The 21,109-nt window shown below is 38.8% G+C and overlaps 1 protein-coding gene across 4 annotated transcripts in view; it reads left to right on the top strand.

Annotated features, from left to right (window-relative positions):
* Nucleotides 1–21,109, top strand: part of TENM2 (teneurin transmembrane protein 2) — a 715,493-nt gene that overhangs the window by 65,187 nt on the left and 629,197 nt on the right. For 3 of the 4 annotated variants that reach the window (XM_029997792.1, XM_029997790.1, XM_029997791.1), the window contains exon 2: nucleotides 12,491–12,601. The gene's annotated coding sequence lies outside the window, so the exon portion shown is untranslated. Of the gene's footprint in view, nucleotides 1–3,155; nucleotides 3,162–12,490; nucleotides 12,602–21,109 lie in introns of all 4 variants that reach the window. The other variant, XM_029997793.1, reaches the window with a different exon arrangement.

Below are 21,109 nucleotides of genomic sequence, written 5' to 3'. Positions count from 1 at the left end.
AATTGTAAGTAATGATGGAATGTATGGGGCTGGAAGGAACTTCTGGAGTCCTACCGGTTCCTCCTACTTCCAGAGTCCCTCTGGAGTTCTAGTACGACCCCCTGCTCAAGCAGGGTCAACCAGAGCAGGTTTCTCAGGACTGTGTCCAGTTGGGCTTTGAACATCTCCACAGATGGAGACACCGCAACCTCTCTGAGCAGCCTGTTTCAGCGTTTGACCCCCTGTGCTGGAAAGCAGCGTTTAACCGGAATGTCCCGTGTCTCAGTCCGTGCCCACTGCTTGTCCTGCCGGTGGGCTCTTCTCGGTTCCACCCCCCTTCAGGTACATGCGCACGTGGGGGAGATCTCCCCTGAGCCTCCTCTTCTCCGGGCTGAACAGTCCCAGCTCTCCCAGCCTCTCCTCAGACGTTGTAATACACAGAGATGTGTGTGATGCACAGATGTGTCCTGAATATAATTTGACCACCATAGTATTAAAGAGTAAATGTCACAGAATAAAGATTCTCACTTGAGAAAGAGCGGTTCTGAATAATAGCCTACATGTGAACATTTGCTGTTCTGGTTAAAGCAGGAAAAGGTGTAAAAATCTGAGAGCTGAGCATCACTATGTGAGAATAAAAGTTGGATGACAGTCTGTCCTCAAGATGGTTTCTTGAGGATTCTTTGCAAGTAGCATGATAATGTAGAAAATATTTTAAAAACTTAAACCCAGCAGACATTCAGACAGAATTTGTTAGCCATAGCTACATAAGGTACCGTGCTGGTATTTTTTTTACTTTTTTTTCTGGTCATGTTACGAATGGTTAGCCGTTATGTTTATAAAGTTTTGTACTTTGTATATCTTTTTTTTTTTTTTTTACATCAGCAGTATTTGTTTTGAATTACTGAACACCTAGGTGCAACTCATGGTATTCTTTTGTAAACTGAGTATTTTTCAAAAGGTCATTTGAAATTCTGTACTCTGAAATTCAGATACTAATTAAGTTTTCCAGAGGTTTACTACCTAAAAGTTGGCCTGCCCATGTATGGATGGATATTTAAGGTTACTGTTTTCATAGTAAAGGGGAAACTATTCGAACTTCCTACCTATTATTGTTTTAAGTTAGCAAAGCCAGGAGCAATCCCTGTCCTTTTAAGCTCTACTTTTATCAGTGGCTATGTATAGATTCACTGTCTTACCTTTTAATACTTGAAAATCCTATCTAAGTGTATTTATGCTCACTTAGGTGCTATCCAGTATTTGGTATCCGAATGCCAATACTCTCAATTGAGGCCTTTAAGCTTGTTTGTTGCATTGAGTCTTTCCTGTCTTTTGTAAAAAGGAAAGCATGCGCAGTATTTTTTATCAATATGTATTTAATGAAAACATCTGCAAGTTATAAAATTGTCCCGTTTGCTCAGCGCAGAGCACTGACAATAGAAATAGCTGGGAGCAGAAGAATTGCACTGTGCTTGGCAAGATGGCTTTTTGCTTAACCTCATAGCACCAAATCTCCTGGTGAATATAAAGTTATTTTCTCTATGTGTTACTTTCCCAAAGGTGTATTTAAAAAAAAAAAAAAAAAAAAAAAAAGTATTTTTTATCTCAGTAAATACATATTTTTTTTTTTTAAAGAGATTTTTAGACTGTAATGGTTACCATATAAATATACTGAGCAGAAATTTTTTGCAAATGAATAAACCACAGTCAGCGACTCCTATGCTGGTGAAGAATGTACACGTGGCTCTTTAAGGACTAATGAACAAATGAAATGATTTCCATTAATGAGGGACTACTGATAAGCCATAACCATTTACAGATATGCATGTTTTATTGCTGTGTTGTATCAAGGTCCTTGCTTAAGCCCTAAGCTAAGGTGTTGACAGGTATTGTAAAAGGCAAGGACTAGAAATGATAAACAGAACCTACATAAAAAAAGCAAATCTGTCTTTAAACTACAATTTGTAAAAGTAAGTTGGCTTCAGTCTTATGATAAATATAACCCTTACCTAAAAGGCAACTGGCAGCTTGCTTCTTAATTCTCTAAATATTTGGTACGGCTTACTTTGAAATTATTTTGGAAGCAACATCCAATACATATGCCAGGTTTTTTTATTGTTGCTTTGTTGTTTGGCTTTTTTAATGAACTGTGAAGACTCTCTTGCCTTTTCCACTTTCATAGCTGAGAGATGATAGGACTTGAAAAAAACATAATATTAAAATATTTTATGATTTGAAATACTTTTTTTTAATTTATGTATTTATGTACATCACTCTGTAAAGGTAATTAGGTAAAAAAAAAAAAATGACCCAATAAAAAGATGTATGAATTTCTCCAAACTGCTTAATGAGGCCTAATATAAATCTGAATTTCAAATCACGTTAGGGTTGTCGTATGCCCTAATTTCAAATGACAGTTCTGGCTTGCCACTCAGTTGGCCTTTTATTTTGTGTCACAAATTAACCAACCATGTGCTTTTATGTCACTGTTTTATTAGAGCAGTGCTATACTTAGAGATGGGGAAATTTCATTACAGTAGTTTTGTTAGAGCACAACTCACATTGGGGGGAGGGAGGGGAATAAAGGCAGTTTCAGGCCATATTTAGATATTTTAAATATGGATAAATATAGAGGAGTGAAAAATTCCTCCTAGTTTTCCACACTTCCTAACAACACTGTTCAGTGCGAAGTACAGTTTATGCTCATTAGCGGCAATGTATCAGCATCAAGGTGCTACATTGCTCTTCAGCAGCCCTTGCTGTTAATGGATGACTAATACTGTATACAGTAGAGAATATATTTACAGGTGAAACAGTTCTTGAAAATGTATGGTGTTTGTGACACTTTGTAAAACAGAGGGTCTGCTATCTGCAGTTGAAGAAAGAGAATCTACTAAAATCATGAAAGGACAAAAAGCAACTGTGAACTGTGTGGGGATTTTTTGAATCCGCTGTTTGCTGAAGGGGATTAGCATCTCATAATGCCTATTTTTTTGTTCTGTGGCTTGATTCTGTGTCTCTAGGTCATATCATCTTGTGGGCCTAAATAAATAAGGTAATACATAGAGTTTGATGCACTGACTTAATATTCTGGGATTGGATTAATAGTCTGGGGAAAGGTGAAAATGTGACTTCTTGTCTTCATTTGCCAGTGCAAAAGACATTATCAAGATAAGCTGGTGGTATCAAGCCAAATAATTCTTTTCTGTCTCTGTGTAGAGGTAGAGAGATGCTAGAAGGAACAAGAAATAGACTATAGCCATACTGGTTCAGATCGATGGCCATAAGCGGATACCTGGGGACAGTAAAAGAGGCAATCGTAACTGAAACGCCACTTACTCCTTCCCAGGGTTTCAGCCCTTTTGGTCCTGGGACTTCCTGAGCAGGATGTGGCCTCGGCTGCTTGGGAAACCTCAGTGGGGTTCTCTTCTGTGGATCTTTCTTGCCTTTCCTTAAATCCTTGTAAACCTGAAGCCTCCCCAGCATCCTCCAGCAAATGTGCATTTGCTGTGTAACGAACCACCGTTTTTAAAGAGGGGGGAAGAACGGAAGGAAAAAAAAAAAAAGCGTTTTGAACCAGACTACTGCTAGTTCTACTTGATGTCCCCTGGTTCTTCTACGGAAAGAGTCAGGAAGATCAGGATAACACACCTTGCAGCTTTCTCCGTGGTCTCCTTTCCTCTGAGTGGTATGATTTTGTCAAAGGGGAGGATGTGAAGTGCATTGCACAGTTTGCTGTGTTGCTCTTTCCAGTGCTGTTCCCGGGTGGGAGGAGGAGGTGCTGCCCGGCGGCTTTGGGAGGGGAAGCCTTCCTCCTATCCTCACTGCCCAGGCAGGGGAAGGGAAGATGATCGCCGCTGTATTGCTCGTTCTTTTCAGAGCTGATCAAAGCAGACTGGGATTTTGACCATTTAATGTAAAGAGCTGTGAATCATGGTACGGTTCTTGTGGTCTAGACAGTTTGTAGGAATGCAGATCTGTGCAAGATTAGGTAAACCACAGAGGCATTCTCATCCAGGCTTTCAAATGCGTGTGCCTTCAGCATCTCAGTTTAGCTGCTCTTCATATATAGAGAGGGGTGTATGTGTATCCCTCTGAAAAAAATTATATATATATTTATACACACACACGTCTCTGAATGAGAGAGAGACTCTTCTGGACTGACTTTATTCATCCCATTTAAAGAGATATACTTGCTACTTCAGTATGCATGTAAATAATAACTCTTATCCAAAGACAGTGTTTGGAATTGCAATTACTATTACTTTTTCATAAAATACTGTTGGAATAGTTCTTCACTTATTGGAATGTTAAGTTTTGCTTATATCCGGACCAAATTACACTTGTACTTCTAGTGGTGCCTGGTGATGGTGCTGTGAATGGTTGTAGTTTCCTTCACCCCACCAAAAGAATGTTTCTGAATGCTCGAAGCTGCTTCGGGTGCTCTACATTAGTGGCTGGTGCAAAGTAAAGAAGGAAAGACCAGGACTTTATTGGCAGGTGGGTTATTATTCAAGGCTGCAGATCCATTTCAGGTGTTGACCGGCCGTAACTGTGTGCCAGCTGCTGCTCCTAGCAGCGCTAAATGGCTGATAGAGACAGGTCTTCTCCCTCCCCTGCTGATGTTCCCTTCACTTTCTGGTAGCCCTAGTTCCTTTCATCCTTAGGAGAGCTGTGTTTGGCCTAATAGGATTATCCACCTCTTCTGTTCCCTCTCCCCCTCCCCTCATGATTGCGGCTTACTTAAGTAACTGTCTGTTGCTGTTTGAATCCGGTTACCGTGATGCCCGTCTTTGAAGCTTTGCAGTAGTTCTGAAAGTTAATGATATTCTGGCATTTTCACTGTAAGTTTTATTCTTTTCTCCATTTTATGTTATCCTTTGTAATTGGAAACTCTCAGTCTAAAGTAATGGTAAATACAGTCTTACATTTATTTTCATGCTTACAAGTGAAGCCCCTGATTCATTTGCTCTGGTTATTATCTACTTGGCTGTTTGTTTATATCATTTCAATTAATCCCTTGGACTCGGTTGAGTCAGACTGCTAGTTGTGGTGTTTGTGTGTGCATGTACATACACTAACACTTTGCACCTTTTAGTAATTGCTCCGGTTTATGCTGTAGCCTGTACTCTACAGTGACACTGATTAATGTTTTGCTTAGTTGAGCTACTTAAAAAGAAAAACTAAACCAAAACTAAATGTCAAGAGAGAGTGGTTTTCTCGTTGGTCATACAGATTGAGGCTTTACTGAGTCGCAGGCTGTGGTGGGCACAGCCCGGAATGTGTTTCTTGCTGGCGTCCTGCACAGCACCGGAGTGCCTTTCACGAATCTTACTCAGACGCTTTGCTTTCTCCTTCCAACTCCTTTTTCCTCCTCTTGAGAAACTAATGAATTCTTTATAATTGGCCTGTTCGTCACTCTCCAAATTATTGATAGCTGTTTTCTGTTTACCTGACACTTTTCCAGTCTTTTGCTTTGTTTTATTTGCAAACAAGAAGTATTATTTGTAGGTGTTAAATACACACTGTACCTGTTCTTGAAAAATTTAATAAACTTTCCTTTCAGATTTGTCTTTTCAAATTCACAGGAAAATATTTGGTTTAGTAATTTGTCCTCTAGAGTTTTTTGGGTCTTTTTCTTTCAGGTTCTTCCCCTTGCAGTTTTAGGAACTCCTGATACCCTGGAACAGGACAAAATCTTTGAAGTTTGTTATCCAGGGGTTTGTAATCTATCTAAAGCACTGTTTTCTAACTAGATGTAGACCATGGATAAAACACCCAGCAGTGGTGGTGAATGATTTTTTTCACTGAGCATAATTTTGCTTTATGAGTGTCAGCTCTCCTGATTCATATGCTAGAAGAGGCTTCTTCCTGCAGGGATGGTACTACAGCTGTTGCTTGTTAAGCACCAACTTTTAGTGTTCCTCCATTGTAGCATGTTTAATTTATTTGTGGAATCACGGTCTCCTTCGTGTTTTGGATGACCATATTGCTTCACTTCAGCTTCTGCATTCTTTCTCCCTGCTCTTCTGGATACATATTTCAGTAGATGTGTCACAAAGGCTGGTATATTTTTCATTTTTACTGCTTTTCTTTTTATTTGGATTAAGGTTGCTGTGTCTCTGAAGATGTGAGCAAAGTTACTTCTCTGTTGTATTGTGTTTTGTATTCTGCTATGATTCAGCTGCGATTTTCATTCTCTGCCTCTTGCAAGCAGTGCTATTAGATTTTTGCCATGATCTTTTCTGTTACTGTCAAGGACTGCATTCTTGTTCTTGTTGGCTTTGGTCAATATTTCTCTTGAAAATTTAAACTGTTGTCTTCAACTATTACTAATATTCATTAGAAAAAAGGATTAATTTTTTAAGCTAGAAGTTTGGAAAGATGTCAGTTATGAAGTGGTACAGAACTTAAGATACTTGAAAAATCTATAATTTCTTCTGTTTTGTAATTTCATTTCTTCTTTTGTTCTACAGCTGTAATATTTTGAAAAACTTGTGTTTATAATTTCATGGCTGTTAAAAACTATATTATTAGTATTATTATTATCATTCATTACGCAAAATTCAGTTAATTTCCATTTACTAATCTACCACTGTCTCTCATATCTTTTGCTGGCTAATAGGAAGATGTTGCGGAGGCACGCACAATCAAATCCAACAAGTGGTAAAGCTCAGATTTATTCTTCAGTAAAAAGTTAGTTAGAACTCCGGTAACATTTTGTAAACCACAGGCTCAATGATGCGAAGAGAATTAATACTACACGGCCGACTTAAGAATCCCCAAGATTTAAAGTGATGGCTCCAAAACGCGCATATCACTCGCCTAAAAGCGGAGGGCTCTCTCCCTCGAGGAGTTACCTGGGGCGGTGCCCGACCCGAGGGGGAGTCCCCGACTGCAGACCCGCTGCTCCCAGGAGGACTGATTCCAACGTGTCCTCCGGCGGGACCCCGTTTATAGCCCTGTCGAATCTGACCTGTGGTCATTTAATCCCTGTTGGCCAGGAGGGTCACCTCGGCGTACCTGGCACGTCTCGATTGGCCAGTTCAAATTTCAGCCTGCGGCCTCCAGGGTTTGGGTTTTTTTTTTTTCTCTTCTCCCTGCCCCAAGAAGTTTCGTTTCCTGTTGGGGGGAGTGTACTGCCACAGAAGAAGAAATAGTAGATTTTCTTTCAAGTTTGGCCTAACGCTCATGAACCTAATTTCCATTATATGTATCGATGTCAGGATGAGGAAAAGCATATCTTGAAAGTTTTACTCTCATTTGTCAAGGGTGTTAGGTTTTGATCAATATCGCTTTCAGTAATTGGCATCTATGTGAAATATCAAATGTATACAAATTCTAGATATTCCCTGATTTGTTGGAATGTTTGGTATTTTATAAAGCGTTAGTTTATATAAGTTTCTTCAGGATGATAATGCTATACATTGAATATAAAGTTTGCACTGTACATTCAAAGTGAGTTGACATAAAAGTACTAGATTTCTCAATTTTTTAAATGCTGCGTACAGTTTTACTTACAAGTACACCCTCTACAAGCATCTACCTGTCTTTATTGAAAAATGGGCTATATTAGAGTGCAATTATTCAAGTTGCCAAAAAAAGGGGGATGGGGAGGAAGAGTAAAGCACTCAATAGCCAAAACTCAAATCTTTAACCTGAATTTGTCATGGCCTTTGGGTGAAGTTGCATGATGATGTCTTTTCCTCAGAACGCTTCCTTTATGCAGTATTTTGATCAGATGCTGTCTAAGAAGAAATTAGTCTTGTGAAGCCAAGTATGGTGTCATTTGTAAGATCACTGGTTTGTGGGTTTTGGTTGTTTTTTTTTTTCTGCTGGGGTGAAGGCAATGAAAGGAAGAGTTCAGGAGGGGGATCATCTTATAATGTACATGGTTGCATGTTGTCTTACACTACAGTTCTGCCATCAGTTGTCAGCACTTGATCAGGACATTCCTGTGTGCTCATTTCTGCCCTGCGCACTCCCCGCCAGCCCCATGTGCTGGCATTACATACTTACATGGCAATACACGGAGCTGGATTAAAGAACTGACGGAGACTAAAACTGTGGCAGAAGGAGACAAAAGAAAAGGGAATATTTTGGTAAAGTTGCCCAGTCAGGTTCATTGAGTAACCACATCCGCTCCTGTCCTGGCTCAAAGGAGGGGAGGTGTTGCAAAACTAGGAAGCCAGTTGCTGAGGTAAGGAGAGAATTGCCTCTTTTAGCCTGCACACAAAGACGGTGACTGCTGCTAACATATGTATTCGCCTGGCTGCAGTGTTGAGGAGAGAGGCGAACTGGAATCTCTGTGTCCCATAGCTTTCTGTGATGTGATAGATACCTGTATGAAACAGACGGTAAATGCTTAGTTGTTCCTTACTTACTGGATACCTTAATTTATAAAAAATGTTTATCATTCTCAACTTACAGCTGAAGGCACCCAGAGCTATCCTGTAGCACGCAAAGTGCTGTATAATGCTAAGTGCTATGAAAATTGGGCACATGGTGTTAGTAGACACTTCTTCAATCTTCCTGTGCCAAGATCCCAGCCAATTAAATGGGAATAGTGGCCTCTCGGGTGCGATGAACATCGAGTGGTTAGTGCTGCGTGGCACCGGGGGCTGCAGTGATGGGTCAGGGGAGGCTGCCTGGCCTGGGGCCAGCAGTTTCAAAAATGAGCAGGAAAATGTTTTAGTGACACTCAGTAGGCGAGTATCTTGCACTAAATGACCTAGTCGCTAAAAAAAAAAATTAAAAATATTAATACGAGACTTCAACGTAAAGTATGTACCGACCAGGACCAAATACAAATTGTCTGTGTTATGTAGATTTTGCAGTTCCGTGGCTTTTATATGCTTGCAGCTGTGATATTCCATTTCCATCATTACTGCGTGTGTAGTCTATAACCGTCATCCAAGAAACATGACTCATTAATTAATCATTAACAAGGGCAAGACATGCAACAGCAGGAAGTGTGCCAAATCCTTTCTCAAAGTTTTTAAGTGTTTGACTGCTTGTAGATACCATCTCAATAGTACCGGCAGATTACTCTGTAAGGACCAGATCTTGGAGCATACACTGAATTTATGGATTTCTATATCAATTACTCCAGTGGCACTCAAAGTAATTTACAACCCTCCTTTACATTTGATTAGCGCCTCTGTACTCTTATTAGGTGCACTGTTACTGTGGTATTAGCTGAAAATTAAACGGCAACATAGACCGTGGCCTAAGCGTGGTAAGTATTTGTGCAAAATAGGCACCCTTTTCACTAACGTTGAAAAGGATTACGGAAATGTGCAAACTCCGCTCTAGCGGAGGGTCCTGCGGCGGGGCCGCTGTGGAGCTGGCGGGAACCGGCCGGAACCGGCGGGAACCGGCCGTGCCCGGCACGAGGCAGCCCCGGCCTCTCCTCACAGAGGCCCCTGCAGGCTCCCTGCCAGCGCCGGGGCACTGACACCCCGTACAATTAACAAGAATGTAACTGGCAAAATTACCCTTTTTTAGGTTACTTTCAATACAAGCTTAATTCTCATTTATCTTCTTCACTGATTGATTAACCATTGGATGACAATTTTGTCATAAACTTGCAGTACGGCTGTGAAGCAAATAGATACTTTTCCAGGTACGAGAAAGGTATTCCCCTGTTCCTCCTGCTCCTTAGAAAATAATCAACTCTCATCTTTAGACGCTGATAAATTAGAAGAGAGACAGAGTGTCCCGGACTCCAGAAATGCTTAGTGTCAGTGACAGGCTGGTACATGGGACGTGCCTTCTCTTTTGAGAAGTAGTGTACTTTATTTTTATGCTGGTTGTGTAGTATCTACTGAAATTATTTTTAAAGAATCTGGTATAATTTGTTATTGTAAGAGAAGTCTGAAAGGAACGACTCCATCTGGTCTATTTTTGCTTCTTTTCTTGCTTGGTTTTGCTTATTGGTAAATGCTGGTAGACGTGTACAAATATTTGTCACCTGTCCTCTTACAGAAAGGCACATCAAGGTAAAAAATTATTTGTTAGAATTTAGAGAGACTTTTCAGCTTGTCAGACCGCATTTTTAGCCAGTCCTGGTAACAAGTAGGTTACTGAAAAAATGCTATGATGAAAGACGAAACTTGTTTTAATTTTTGTTAATTAATTTACTACATGGATTTAGGATGTTTTTTTGTTGTTTTTATTCAGTTGTAGCTAGACCATTTCATCTTTCTTTGGACGTCTCACACGTAAAACAGGCGAAAGGAGAAACTGAGAACAGTAACTGTAGCACTGCTGTGTTTTTTTACAGTGTCAGAGGAGAAAGAAAATCAAATGCTTTTAAATCTTCCCTGACTTTGAAAAGCTCTGTCCTTCCTTTAGTCTTCTTCTAAAGTCATTTCTGCATCACCTTTTGTCCCTTCCCTCCAAATTGCTAGATGAGAAGACGCGATACCAGCGGCGCAATGACAGTCAAATAAGGGCCAGCGTGCGTGGCGGGGCTCCACGCAGTCGCCTGTTGGCCGGCGTGGTGAGCGGTGAGCGGTGCGTGGTGAGCGGTGCGTGGTGCGCGGTGAGCGGTGCGTGGTGAGCGGTGCGTGGTGCGCGGTGAGGTTAGCGGGCTGACAGGTACCTCCCGCTGGCCGGCTGGGCTCAGCACCACGCGTCACCTCCCGGGCGAGCTGGGCAGCGTACTGTGCTGCGGCGGAGGCCGGGGCGGGAGCGCCGCGCGCTCCGATTGTTCTTCGGAGTCGAAACGCTCCTCAAGTTTAGCTGGGAGCGGCCACGCGTGTGTCTCTGTTGGTCGACGGTTCCCCATAATCAGTTTTAAAAGGCTGTATAAGACGGGTTTTTTTTGAGGATTAAAAGATGATCCTACACATCCGGCTGCCAGTTTTTGCATGAGTCTGGCTTGAGGCAGATTTTAGCTCTCACAAATTACTTATTGTTCTTTTTCTTGGTAGATTATCGGTGTTTGTATCTCAGTGTAACCTGATGCTGCTCTTATGAATGTTTCTGTTCCAAATTCAGCAGTTCCTGAAATAGTGATATACAAACAGGGAAGGTATAAAAGAATTAGCAATTATAAGCAAATACTGTAAATGGCACAGAATTACCAAAGCAGGAGGTACGTAATAGAACTGTAATTTGCATTGAGGCATAGGTTGATAGGATTGCACAAAAGAAAGTAAGCATAATAGTGAAAATAAGGAGATTATGAAAGTAAAGACTGCATTCCAACCCCTAATTAGTGAGGTTATCTGTATTTCAGCTTTCGCATTTGCAAATTAAAAGCACTGGGGTTTTTTCACATTGATTCATATTCTTAGGAGATCTTATGCCATGATTCTGGCCTTAAAGATTTTACATGATACTAATGTACAATGTGTATTGAATTCTTTGTCTTATTTAAATAATTGATGCTTTATGGAAAGCTGTTGGCCTGAAATACAATTATGCCTATTCATTTCCAGGGAGATAGACCTCAGCAGTTAAGTAGTGCTAGTACATCAAGCTTCTTTTTTAACCAAAAATAAGTACCATTAATTTAAATTCAGTGAAAGCAATAGATAAAGCTGGCAGTGTTAAATACCCTCAATGTTAAAAGAAAATTGCTTAAAAGTTGCATGCGTAACAGTGGAAAGCATTAACTTGTCTTTATAGGTGTTTGTATGCATTTATGAAGTATGTGGCTCTAGTGTTGATGGTTAGCTTGTCTGTTCCCACCTCCAGCCTGTGGTGATTTTGTATTTTTTGAGTGGGTGGGTATCAACTGTTGGAATTTCTTTGGCAGCATGACCAATCACTTCTCCACCGTTATTTCTTAGCATTCGATTTTATGACGCAAGGTGAAATCTATGTTTTTTCCAAGTCACCTTACAAGTAGTTGTGGCTCTACCTGGATCATTTAATTGACCAGGTGAAAAATAAATCAATTGCTGAGGCTGTGGACGTGTTAGGTAATTTTTCTTTTCCAAAATTACTTTTGAGGATAATGAAAATTCTGAAGAAAATGTGGGAACCAACAGGTAGTATAAAGTATTACATACTGAGAAAGAGAAGAATAAATTGACAGAGGAAGCAACAAAGTGGTCTGCAAAGTGGTGGCAGCTAGGAGTACTTTAATTTAAACTTTTTGCAGTGAAGATACCTGGAGGAAAAAATGTCTTGATTCAAAAGTTTTGAGGAATTCTATCCAAGATTATCATGTCTTTTCTTTCTTTGGGAATTGAGTAGAGAGGACGTGGCCCATTACTACTCCTAGTTTTAGCAGTGTAAAAATTAAAACGAGTAAGCAATCTCATTGCTTGCGTGTCTACATTCGGGGTAGGGAGGAGGGAAAATGAGAGGCATAAGGAAAGATGCATCTAGAAGATTACTTTTTACATCCTAGAGTGGGTAGACTGTGTTGCCCTTTTGGTAGTTAAAATCTGAGAGAGATAAGTACCAAGATACGTTTAAAGTCTTTGCTTATTATTAGTATTTTACAGTTCATTTTTTCGGAAAGTTTTATTTTTTTTCTTTTCTTCCTTGACAGATCCTTCTTGCTTCTCATTGCCCAATGCATTAAGAATTCTTTCTCACCTGATGAGCTAAAGACACGAGCCACAACGACTGCAAAATAAAGCATTGCTGACCTCCCCTTTCAGTGAGTAGTCACAACTTCAGTTTTGTATGTTGTTTTGCTCTGAGATGTGTTTATATTGTTGACCGAAGTGCTTCCATCTATGCTTGAAAAATGCCTAGAAAGATCTCTGCAGGAAAGTGTTTTTGTAGAGGAAAGCAATTTGTCTCAGCACTTTCCTTTACAGAATCTGCTTCAGTCTTTTCCAGCCCAGCTGAATTACTTCAGTATGCTTCATTAAAAGAAATATGCCTTTTTCCTACCTACCTGGATTTTCATTTGCTGGAGTTGCCCATCCTGACAAATTCAGGATCAAATGAGGATGTTAGGAATTAATTGCTCCGGACATCAAAAGAAATTTTTCTTCGCTCAAGTGAGCCTTTTATTCAGATTCTTAACACAACAAAAACTATTTAGTCTATATGAATGGGTCCATATCATAAAGTTGTAAATCCGTGTATCCTATAACATATGCTGTGCAAAGAAAAGATAAACAAAGAGAAGAACCTTTCAAATTATCTGTTCTTTTATGGTGTCTCTAACTGCTGGACAGAATGCTCACAAGATACACTATAATTTAATTAATGTACATACGCTCTGGGAATTCATGTAATTACATACAGTAACACATTTATCCCAATGTGTCCAGCAGAAGAAGTAGGCTATCTTGCTTAGGAGTAGCTCAAAAGCAAAGGAAATATAACCTTCAGTTGATTGACTCCCATAAAAATTTAAAACTTTTTAAAATGTTGAGGTTTTTTGTGGATTTTAATTTTACCAATACAATTTTTTGTGATACACCTGAGAATTCTTACTCAAGCCACTTAACTCAGTGGCAATACTACTTAAGAAACTAGTTCTAGATTGTGCCTCTTGTAAAATAAATCTTATAATTGGAGTTGGTTTAATATAACATTTTAAATGGTATCGTATGTCTTTCAAAGCATGGAAATACTGTGGTGTTTAGATATTGCAAGCACCAAATTCCAAGTGAATTCTTTCACTCGCACTGACATTCTTCTGCATTGTTTGCAATGAGTCAATTGGTTGTCATTATATATTTTCTACTAAAAGGTTATTTTCTGACTCCATGACTCTGTATTTCTTCAGTTACTAGAGCATTAAGATCTATGCTCCCTACTTATAAAGTAAGGCACTTAGAATAAGTGCCTGAATCTTTGAATTTTCAAAATTTTTGTAGTGTATAAGACAATTAAAATGAGAAAACCAGAAATGCTTCAGTATAAGTAATTCTTCATATTGGAAGAGAAAATCTGGTGGGATTGTGCAGGGGTTTTTTTAATCAATTTTTATTTTTTTACAGTCTGAGTTTCATGACAGTTTTCTGCCAATTCTGTATAATTAGAAAAATTAAATAGGGGATTCCTGAAAATTTTTTTTACTATTATAAATGTATCTATATACTCTATGGAAAAGTTCATATATTTGTTTGAAGGGATCTTCAGAGCTCATCTTCAAGTAGTTAAAGAACAGATTGACAAGTACTTCTCATACCAAATTCCCAGAGAACAAACAATAAGTGATAAAAGATATTGGTCCAGAAGCTCCCACTTTTGCTCTGTATCTCACTGCAGTTTGTCAGGAAAAGGTTGCAGAAGTAGGTCCTCAGTGAAAATTTCAGAACACCTGATAGCTCAATCTAAAAATCCCCTGCTGTAGTCTTGGTTTGTTTGTTTTTGCTGCCTATTCTTTATGAGGGAACCTGAACATCACTGAGTGATCTCCCAAGGTCAGACAGCAGGTCAGGAGCAAAGCTGAATGTGAAATCGCGTTCATAATTCCCTGCAGTAATTGAGGTTGAGAATGTGTCCATTTAAACCTCTCAAAATGGTGGCTAGATCCTGTATATTGCTTTTTTACATTCCTCTGGAAAATATTGAGGCCAGCGAGGATTTTCAGGTACTGAGGAAAAAAATTCCTTCCTTCTGCTCCCCGTTGTATGGCTGTGGGAGTTTGCTATGGGTTTGATTTGAGTTGAGAGACATGCTAGGACAAGAGAGCTTAATGCTGTGATGTTTGTGAGGAGCACAACCTTCCTTCACTAGCAGTGAAGTAGTTGCTTAAGAGGATTTCCACCAATTCCTCCAGCTTAGAGAGGAGGCCTCACAGACCTCCAGGGCGGGGGAAGAACCACAGGAAGATCGCACACAGTATATTACTTCAGCTGGTTTGGAGTTTTATTTGGGGGGCTTTCGGGTTTGGGGACATAATCTGTCTTTACATGCCACAATGATTTTTCCTTAGCTGCGGGTCTGGGGTTGGGAATTTGTCCTGGGTTCTGTCCCGGGTGCCGGTGATATCTCTTGTTTTCAGCCTGTTGTAGGCTCTGCTGTTTACTTTGCAGTGTTGAACCAGGACCCTCCATTCTTTATTTAGCTCATTAAATTTGTGTTCCTGTGGATTTGCTGGTGTGATGAAGAAGTGCTGGTAACTTCTCAATTACTTCCCTTCTGTGTTGTTTGTCCAGCCTCTGAGCACTGCCTGTTCCTGCCTTTTGAGTTGTTCTTCTTTATACAACTGACAAAGACTCGCCATCAGTTCCTAGACAAATACTGAGACTCATTTCCCTCCGTTGTGTCCTTCTCCAACATCTTCTGTATTATTCAGAGACCACTGCTGTGACATCAATGTTTCAGCATATTTGTTAGGTTTGCTTTTTGTTTTGGGGTTTTATTTGTTCTCTTTTCAACAAAGGCTGCTATCATCCCATCATGGTGGATCAAAGCCTTTAGAAAGTAACTACCTTAAAGAAAAAGGGCTGCCACTCTGTGTAAAAAAGCATATTCTGTATGGTTTGAAAACCTTCTGTAAACTCATATTGGTATGAATAATCAAAACTACTTGAGAAAATTGCTGAAGTAGTCTTCTTTTTACTGTGCCTCTCTTTATCATGTTTGGTTTGTTAGTTGCCAGTGTTCATGGATCTTCTAAGTGACAGCATCCATCACCAACACTAATGCTCAGGGTTTGAGCTTATAGATTAAAGTCTTGTTTGCGTGGTTTCTGCCAAATTCCAGGGCTACTTCTGCCAGTTGCACATACCTTTGTATCCCGTAATGTGTTTTGGCCAGCTCCTGAGAGGCACCTTCAGTGAGAGTTAACAGTAAATTCTAGTGTGCTTGTACTTACTGCTTTTCATAATTGTTTAATTTTCTGGCTCCTTTCCCCCTTCTACTGTAGTTCTGTGCTCACAACCTGCCCCCCCCCCCCGCCAAATACCAAAACACCCCAAAACTAAACCAAAATACAAACACCAAAAAACAACTCTCCTGCAAACCCCCAAACTCCACTTCCATGAAATTGCATAAATGCACTTCTTTGTAGGTTTTAAAGATACAAGATACCGTTTTGCTGAAGTAGTAGTCAATAGATGTGAGGAAAAATTCTGTATTCCTTAAATACGTAGTCTTGTAAACAATTTTATTTTAAAGTATGCTCTTATCCTTCCCTAAAGCAAATTATTTCCTTTCAATTGATTTTTTTTATATACTTGTGTTTTTGAATAGTTGTCTTTTATTTCCTAAGCACCAAACTCCCAATCACAACCTGATAAATAAAATATTTGCACTCAGAAATGGAACCACAAAACCAATGTAACTTCTGCTATTGATTCTTCTCCTGCGTAACTATTTTGGCAGCAAAGGCTGAATACTGTCCTGTGTAAGCATAAAACTTTCTTACAGTAAATTAGTCTCAATTATAAACTAACCCATAAATCAGTATTGCTACAGTGTTCTTTTCCCATTCCTCACCCCTCGCCTAAAATATGCATCCCAAATAAGAAACAATGCATTGGAAAATTGTTTTGATTTTTTTTCTTAATGAATACAGTAAAATGAGCACTTCCTGGAATTATCAGCAATAGTTCAGCATGATGAAAGAACAAGGATATATATTCAATTAAAATGGATCATTGTAATACGAATGATTACAGAAGTAGAATTAAGATGTTACTCATGCTTTTGTAAGTTGTGCCACATCACCAATTACTTGTTTCACTAAAACATATTTTAAGGAAGAAGAGAAGCTATTTCTTTACATTTCTGTCTTTGTTATAGTTTTAGTAGAATATTAATGAGGTTTAACCTATTTAGTTTTAGGAGCAGCTTTAAATTTATCAGGATATATGCCCACACATTGGCCTTAGTACTGCAAAAATACTCGTTGGGAGGGAAATTTATTTAGCAGCATTTCTTAAGACCCAAGATTTGATTTGAGGAAATAAATGAAACACTGTCATTTTTCAAGTCCTGCATGAGTAGATGAGAAATTGAATCCTATTTTGGATAAATTCAGGCCTCTGTCAGATGTATGGAAGATGGGAATAATTCAAGCAGAACAGTAAGTCTAAGATGATTTCCCAAGAAAAAAAAAAAAAAAAAAGGAGGATTACTGTATCTTAAAATATTTTTACTGGATGCTAGATATGGGTATCCAGACTGAGAGGCTGTAATGAGAAAAACTAACTATATAAAAATAAAAAATTATCACTAAATGTCAAGTAAGAGTGCACTGGCAAAGATAACTAGATGTTTGAAAACCTGGATTTTTGACTGATTACTATGAAGCATACAAAGTTGAGTGTTGATAAATAGATGCTGACAGTATTCAGTATTTTATAAGGATTTTCTTGGAGCAAGGTACAGATTTTACTAACAATAATCTGCATTCTGTGCCGTGTAGTTGTGTAATTCATATATTTTTCATATACTTCAGTGGGATATGAGCTTTTGTATAAAAAAGGCTCGGGGGGGGGGGGGACGACACCCAAACAAAACACATTTAAGCTTTGACCTTTGATTTTTCTAACTAAGGGCAGGTTTAAATATATGTCATAATTTAAAAAAAAAACAACTCGTCTTTTTGCTTCTATTGGAGTATGGGACTGTGGGTCACAGGGTGGCAGGAAAATGCTGTAGATATTCAGGCTGACCTAGAATACAAGCTTGAGGGAAATGCTAGGATATCTATCCGACTGCTTCTTGAAATGAGGCTGAAAGAGACACATCTTGACTAGAAACTCTGAAATGGCATTCTGTGGCTGTCCTTGGAGAGCCCAAAGAAAAGAGTTATAGCTCGGCGCAGGTGATGCTCTATGAAATACTTCTCTGTAACCTGCTACAAGCACTGAATAAGGGTATCTGAGATGAAGGAAAATGTAAAATCCTAGCTCTTGGTAATCTGTCCTTTATTCAAGGTTTTATCCATTCTTTCCTGTACTGAAAAATCAGTACTGGCAATTCTAGATTTTTGTGGAACTGATTCTGAAGTCTTACTGGAAACTTGGTGTGATTTCAAAAGAAATTCTGTGTGCTTGAGAATGATGTGGCCCTTCATGTTTGATGATGAATCCTGAATTGAACTATTTTAGAGCTACCTCGTGAAAAGGAAAAGGTTAACCTTCCTTCTTGGAAGGAATCCTCTGTTTGTAATTACTTTGTGACTGGAGTTTGAGGTAGTGTGGCTGTGTAAGTGTCTGATAAATGTTTTTGGTGGAATAGAGCACACACGTGAGGAATGAGTGGCTAAGCTGCATTTTGTTCCATTCATTCCAGTCCAGGCTGGTGCCTTTGCCCTCATGAACAGCTTATTTTTGTGTATTTGAAGACAAAGGAAAAAAAAAAATCTTTAAGAGAAGGGAATCTTATGTAAACAGAGATTTTCTTCAGGTTTTTCCTTTGCTTTTCATTGCACTGTTTGTGTTTATAGAAGTAGCAGGTATAAACTGGTTCATTAGGCTTTGAATGCCTGTTATAAAAAATACCGCAGTTCTGAATCAGTCTGAAATCAAATCACAGGTTAACTTTTAGTCGGCAAGCTATATCTGCTTGGAAAGGATCTTAAAAAAATCAGGCTTTATAGAAAGAAAACAGAAGTAGATAGAGCTAAACTGCCATCACAGTGAGAAATCAAAATGTTCAACGCTTACAGACGTTTTGGTATCGGGAAGAGCTACCACCATCAGTACTCCATCTGACAGCTATATATATTTGCCACTGAAGCTGGGACATGAATCAGTTACAATAAGCCTGAAAACAGGCTCAGATGTCATCCTGGAGATGGCTGCTATTGACTGCAGGAAAGGAGATATTAGAGTGAGCAAGATACCTTGCAAGAATAAATCAGTTTTGAGTAATAGGGAGTCCTCCAAGGGTGCTAATAATGCAGTAGAAAAACATGTCAGTAGGGCATTGGAGAGTGACAAGATTATGCTGCACTGTAGCAGTGTTGCAATTCCAGTAAGTAGACGAGGCAAGATGATTCATAGCAGAAATAATTTTTGTTCTACCCTTTTATTCTTCTTTTAAATTTGAAGTTGTATGCAGGGAAGGTTGTGGTTTGCTAGTTGTCTTCAAGCTATTATTTATTCTCGGTTTCACTGTGCCTTATACAAGTTTGTCATTTACATAAACATTTCTCGTAATGTTAGTATGTTTACAGTGACTTGAAGTGGAAAACCAATATGACTACCATTGTCTTACATGATCTACTATAGAAAACCAAAATATACCTAACTTTCAAAGTATGGGTTTCAGCAGAATAATTTAAAATTATATTTTTGGTATAATAAACTCAATATAACTGGATTTTTACTGGATTTTTTTTTTTTTAACCTAGCACCTGCTTACCTGTTTTACTGGCAGATGGGTATAATCTTGCCTTTTTGAGCATGTGCAGTAGAAGCAGCTTTATTTCATACAGGTCTTTACTGACCTAGCTTTTTATACCCTCTGGCAATCTGGTCCATGCTTGTACAACGCAAGGTTAATTACAGTAATGTGAACATGTACATTAAAACAATCTGCCTACTGTTAGAGAGATTTGTTATTTTACAAGATTGCATCTTTCTTCTTATTTTTTAATATTAGCTTTGTCCTAACTGTGATGTGGCACATTTCACGGAGAGTTGAAGTTTCCCTCACTTTAGCAGAAATTTAGCTCGTTATGCAGATATCCACTTTTGACAATGAGCATCTGCAGCTACTCAAGACATAGAGATGTTGGTGTATGTGTCTAGGCATCTTCATTTGTTATGCTGTGTTGTCCCAGAATAAATATGCAGAATATATTACAGTAGAACAATCACAATGCAAAAAAAAGAAACACACTGTTGTTTTGTTATATGATAGCTGGCTGTGCTGCTGGTTATAAAGCAAGTAGTTAAATCCAAGTGGAAAGAATTTTCCTTTTTAAAAAAAATATTCTAAATATTTGTTTTATCTCTCTTTTTTTTTTTATTCAATCTCCTTAGCAACAGAAACATCTGTTTCTTTTCTCTTAGTCATTACATTCAAAGAAAGTAGCTGCTTCAAAAATAATGAAGGTAATTTCTATGAATTGGGTAGCTATTAATTGTTGCCAAGATGTTTTAGTATGATAATAAGACATGCAACAATTGGCTCTTTTCTTTAATTGAAATATAGCTATCTAGTTAACCTGTGCTGGTTAGGTGAGCTATAATCTATCAGCTCTTATAGTGCATTTATTGTGTGATTTTCCATGTGGCAGACAAGAGCGAGCTTGACTATTTCTGCTTTATTTAGGAGATACTTAGTATCAATGTGTGGATTGTTGTTGCACCTGATGTTTTATTAATTTGCAACTTCAAAGCAAGTTGGTGAAGAGTTTGCCATAAAGACAGAGGACTAAATATGCATGGCCCTACAAATATATACTTTTATACCTCAATCTACAATTTGAAACAGTATAGTTCAAAATACGAACTTTGTTTTATATGTTCTCAAATTAATATGTATTTTTCTGTAGATTGTATATCCCAGTTTAAAGCTCCTGTTTGGTTTCAAAAGGGCTTACTGATCTGTAATCTTCATCTGTATGGCCAAGAGTGCATTCCTAAATCACGAGAATTTGGTATACGTAAGTGAGATTTAGAAAGAAATAAGCTAGGACTGCAGGATCAGGATATGAACTGCTCTCTCTAAGCCAAATGAAACCACCCTACCTTTTCAGTGTTGAGAGGGAAGGACCTTTGCTACTACCATAGTCTTGAATGACTGTCATTTAGCGCTAACTGCATATGGATGGACCTACATATGTGCTTGAAAACTAATGCAAAAAATGAAACTTATTTCTTGATAGTGTGAACCTACTTAGCTCATCACATGGAGATTAGTAACAGTGTTGGGGGAAAAAAAAATGTTCGGATGGGCAAAACTGGGAAGGCTTAAGGTCAACTGGAGCTAAACTAGCAAGGGCTAGCAAGAGTGACGAGGAGGGGTCTTACAGGAATGTATACTCATTGCAAAAGGAATTACTAGGTATTCGTGGGTGCACTGATGGATGGGGAGAAAACTTAATGATGGACACTGTGGAAAATGATTAAGTACCCGATGCCAGTTTTGCCTTGGTCTTCACAAGCAAAGTCTGATTCTAGACCTGTGTGTGTACCATCTTGGGTTGAGGAGGAGAGGTGCAGCCAGACTCATAAAAGGCTAATTTTATGCCTTTTGTACATGATGGCCAGCCTAACCTCAGTCCCTGGAAAGACCA

This window comes from Aquila chrysaetos, chromosome 22 (genome assembly GCF_900496995.4).
Source record: "Aquila chrysaetos chrysaetos chromosome 22, bAquChr1.4, whole genome shotgun sequence".
NCBI classification, from domain to species: Eukaryota; Metazoa; Chordata; class Aves; order Accipitriformes; family Accipitridae; genus Aquila; species Aquila chrysaetos.
The sequence above is the reverse complement of the archived record's forward strand: the minus strand, read 5'-3'. Positions and strand labels throughout refer to the sequence as shown.